The following is a 5,179-nucleotide window of genomic DNA, read 5'->3' on the forward strand; positions in this document are numbered from 1 at the left end:
GAGNGAGAGACGAGAGGAGGAGAGAGAGAGAGAGAGAGAGAGAGAGAGAGAGAGAGAGAGAGAGGAAAAGTGAGAGCAGAGTGGGGCTACTGGGAGGAGGGGGTGTTAAGCGGCTTACAGTCTGTTACCATGGTAACGCCACACCACTAAGACAGGAAGAGAGCCTGAATCCGGCCCGTTACGGTCCCTGCCCTCTTTCTCTCAGTACACCCCATCAACGGCGCTCTCTCATATCCCCGCGAAAGAGCAAAGGGAGGAGAACGACGACGAGAGAGCTAGAGACCCGTAGAAGGGGAAGACGAGCGGCGCGTGGACGGGGATGGTGGCGACCGGATTACGCCACTAACTCTGTTTTTACACCGAAGTGTTTTCACCGAGCGCTTCCGATATACAGGGTCGTCGCGTAAATCGCACCTGCCTTCCCTCCTTCCTTTCTCTTAAATCTTCCAAGTCGCGAAGGATCTTCTTCTAGAAAGTTGACCCGCTGCCATTCTCCTTAGCGCTTCTTAGTTCTCGAAGTAAGATATCCGTGGGAGTGAAGATAAAACGGTCGAGGTAAGCTGCGACGCGAATAAAAATGAGAATAATAATAATAATGAAAAGTAAATTAATGAATATGTATAATTTTAATATTAATACAAAACGTGAAATATTCAAAGTATATCAATCCGAATCAGATGTATGAGCGCAAACAAGGACGACTTACCTAAATAAATATGAGTGAATACTAACACATATTCTACAATAAGTCATTACTAAAACTTTAAGTCTTTAAGTTGTAAGAAATTAATCAGCCACAATCGAATGTGAAAAAAATAATCGACTGTGACTGGTCAATTTGAACGGCTTATTGTAGAAAGTCTATAAGGATAAGAACACGGATCTTTGCATGACGCGTAAAGCATAAGAAAATCAGCTAACCAGATTTTTTTTCATAGAAAGAATAAAAGTGAAGACTTGATTGTTCATTTTCTTATGTATTATGCAAGACTCTGTCTGGGCTCCCGCCCTAACGAAAAGCTGTTCATTCGTGTTTATTAGCACTCGTTCGCATGGTCCGTATTCAGCTTTACGTGTGGCGGCGCGCAGACGAGAGAATATCGCTTCATCTCGCGTGTCGCTCGCGACACCTCGCCGCGCCGGTCGCGATGAAGTTATTGCGATTCGCGTTTACCGAGTTATTACGCACGCCAGATCCTGGATTATAAAGGGGCGGCTGGGTGTAGCCGGGGCTCGCGCGATAAGACTCGGCGAGGCTCGAATGTCATGTTTGTCGGAAAGTTCACCGCAAGTGCTTAGAAACACGAAGTCTCCGGATCACGCGTACAAGTGATGTTAACGAGCTGACGACGAAGTCGCGACGTTGCGTTAGGTAGTCGATTCTCGAGGAGAATAAAACGTCTCTCCTGTTGAAAGCGAATTGCTTTTAACGCGTTACAATCGTAGTCGCGAAATAACATTCATTTTTCTATCGCGGTACGCAAATGCCATGAAATTTTGTTCAAACACGGCGGACGAAAATATACAAAATATGCCGGGGTCACACGCTGTGTGGATAAAATATGTCGCGGTTAAAATATTTGAACAGATCAAAGGAAATCCTGTGCGTGTGCCACATTATTCCGAAGAAGAGGTATGCCACAATTTAATATTATCGATAAAGTAAACATCATTTCATTCGTATGACAGATATTAATCGACGATGCCGAACAAAGAGATAATTGTCGCATCGTTGAAAAGAGCGGGAGCGAAACGATCATCATTTTATATCGTTTATAGAGTCACCGGTCACGATAATAAAAGGTTCATTACGAGCAGAGGCACGGAAGCAAAGCAGCATAGTCGATCTATCATGGAGGATACGGTGTTTATAAACTACGCAACGACGCGAATTAAACGTTCGACAGCCGCCGCAAAATGTATTATCAATAATATACTGATTTTACACTAAAAAAAAATGATATATTAATAGTATTATTTTAATTGAAAATAATTTTGTCAATTCAATAAGAGTATTAACAAAACAAATACGTCATGTTCTTGATTTAATAAAATTTTGTTTGTTTCATTAATACTGTTATTGAATCAATAAGATTATTTTCAACTAAAATAATGCTGTTGATGCATTATTTTTTTCAGTACGTGGAACATCATTAAATATTTAAAGTAAAGTATTAGATAGTAATAAATATATTAATTTTAAGTGTTTACCTTAATTTTTAACCTATTAAAATTCTACATTAAATCAATTTTTAAACATAAAGCATAAAATGATCATGTAAAATCTTTTTTTTTTTCATTAAATTGAGTTCCAATAATATTTTAACTAATAACTTTTTAAATCTTTTTATATAAATTTTCAGCAAATTTTATTAAAATCAGCGCGAGTTTGCTTATCACATTTAAATATATTGCTAATTATAGTAACTTTTAATTAATAAGCCGCGTTCGTATTTCCTAGTTACTCTGTGTTTAATTATGTTAAAAGCGTAAAATGAAGTCGCGACGGAAAATATACAGACCTGGCATTCGCGAATATAAAGAGTCGGAGAGATAGATAGACAACAGGTGGATAGCGATTTCTGTAAGGTTGACAGGACCATCGACGCGAATGGCAGACACGAAATATAACGGGAGACGCCAGGGCAGGGGAATACGTCGTAGTCGTTACCATCTGCGAAGCAAAATCCCGATCACCCTACAGGCTCTCGTCTCTTTTTCTTTTTCTCTCTTTCTCTCTCTCTCCCTCACTCTGTACCTCTCCCTGTTGGTTCGCACGAGGGGACGAATGTTCGATCGATTTTCGCGTCGCGATAAACGGGGTATCGTTCCGACGCCGGGAGCATAAATCCCCGCCGAGAGTCGGGACGCCGCGACGCCGGGCGTCGCGTGAGAGAGCGGTTTCGTCGCGAAAATGCTGGACCGCGAGAAAAGCGCGTGTATGTACCTGATGTCTCGCGCGGCATGAATTATTTAAAGCGCTGTGTACCTGATGCGACTTATCGTTTATTCATGGCCGCCTTCGCGCATTCGATAAATTCCAATCGCCACGCGACGGCATAATTCGCAACGAATTTAATGAATTCCAAATAGTTTTCAACGATTCAAATATATGGTTCAATTATATTATTCCCGCCCACGAGGTTCGGGAAATCCTTTTTCGCTATTAATACGACGACTTTTGTGTAACAACGTTCTTTTACGCAAAGAAAAACTTTTATGTAGGTGGAGTGTTCGAGATACCTCAAACAAATTGTATCTTTATAATTATATTTTTTATATAGAGTTAAATATAGAGTTAATAAATATAGAATTCAATTTATATTATTTACATCCTTGTGAGATGAAAAAATATAGAAATAATGAACTTTAAAACTTCTGGGCAATAAATCATTTTTATTTTTCTTTTCTAGAACAAGGTTTTTGAGATAATTATGTGTGAGATATTATGATCAATCTACTTACTTAAAAGTTATCCTCGGCCGGATTTTTTTAGTGGATAATTTTTTACTGGAATTTTTATTACGATGAATGTTCACATTCGTTCGCGCTTTAACTTTGTTATCGAAAACTCGGTGGAAAGAGAGACTTCAATCTTAGCTGGAAAGATATCTGGTATATCGTAAAATCCACGAAATCGATCTTCTTAATATTTTGCAGCTCATTGGCCGATATTTGGCGAACAATGTGACTATTTCGCGCGAGCCATCATTGTAACCCGATACCTTGAGTACTTTGCGTAAAACATCCAATGGTATATGCTGAGTACTCTACCGCTGCATTGCTATCATCACGCGGGCGTTGCGTCTTATGCATGAGACTTTTATGCATAAGACATGACTCAAACCGAGTAAGAGGAGATGTTCGTCGCCGACGTCCAACTCCCCAGGGTACTTCCGGTATGCGCAGTAAAACATTGACGGAGATCGTGCTCGGGGTCGGAATTGCTCACTGAGATTCAGTAGCAAGCGACGCGTGAAAGGGGATGCCTGAGAAGGATCGAAAGGGAAGGAAACAACAAAGATGTGAGAGAGAAGAAAAGATGTCGTTGTCCGACACCAGGAAAACTATGATATATAAGTATGTGACTTATAAAGTTTCAGTGGGAAACATAGATACGCGATAATCTTCACGACTGATTGAAAAATATATAATAAATTATATTATTGCAATTAAATTATTTTAATTTCGTGCTTAAACCTACCTTCTAAAATCTTTGGAGTGGGATCTAATTCTAAAGAGTAAAATCTCATTTAAAAATCGACAATTGACATTCTTTTTTTAACACTGACTCAACTGTCACTCCATAGAAGAATTAGATTCCACTCCAAAGATTTTAGAGAGTCGTGCTACGAACATCCCCTAAAGAAATTTGACTCGTATCGGAAACGAGCACCTGCTCTCTCTCATCTCTCGCCTCTTGAACAATTTGTCTGCCGACCATGTTCGTCACCTCGGAAACTGTCGAAATAAATTTTCACGGTCCTCATGCATGTCATCGCACTTTCTGTACAGAGAGTGTCGTCCATGAAATCTTAACGCGGGTCGTGGCGGCTGGTCTAGCTTTCAGGATAAAAATAACACGGTCGATAATAGCCGGCTGCGGCGAAATCGCGTGCCGCCGAGGCGAAAGTTAACATTATTTTTAACGGCAAATCGTCGGCGATTTACTCTGTGACGTGCACTCAGTTGGCCGGCTGCTATACGAGCCCTCACCCCTTTCCTTGGGGTATAAAAGTCACTCTGTATACTTAGTTCCTGTTGGCACACGTGTACACGTTATGAAATGTTAATCACGTACGTTCGCTTTTTATTGGTCTGTAAGATGAGGTAATCGCCGAGGGTTGTACAAGGAAAACAGTATCGAAGAAATCGATACGTAATATAATACAATTCTGAGGAATTATACTAGCTTTGAAATGCAATTAAGATAAGGACTCGAAAAAAGAAATGAAAATACCGTTCGATAAAATCCGCTTAATTTTATCTTGCAGAATATTTAAAGACACACACACACACACACACACACACACACACACACACACACACACACACACACACACACACACACACACACAAAATAAATATATATAATAAGTAGTACGTACGTACTACTTACTACTTATTATTATTATAAGTAAGTAAATAAATTAAAATTAAATATAACTTAAATTAACTT

At 39.6% G+C, this 5,179-nt stretch overlaps 1 protein-coding gene across 1 annotated transcript in view; it reads right to left on the reverse strand.

Annotated features, from left to right (window-relative positions):
• Window positions 1-5,179, reverse strand: part of LOC105625887 — a 94,549-nt gene that overhangs the window by 13,392 nt on the left and 75,978 nt on the right. The window lies entirely within an intron of this gene.

This window comes from Atta cephalotes (assembly GCF_000143395.1).
Source record: "Atta cephalotes unplaced genomic scaffold scaffold00004, whole genome shotgun sequence".
NCBI lineage: Eukaryota > Metazoa > Arthropoda > Insecta > Hymenoptera > Formicidae > Atta > Atta cephalotes.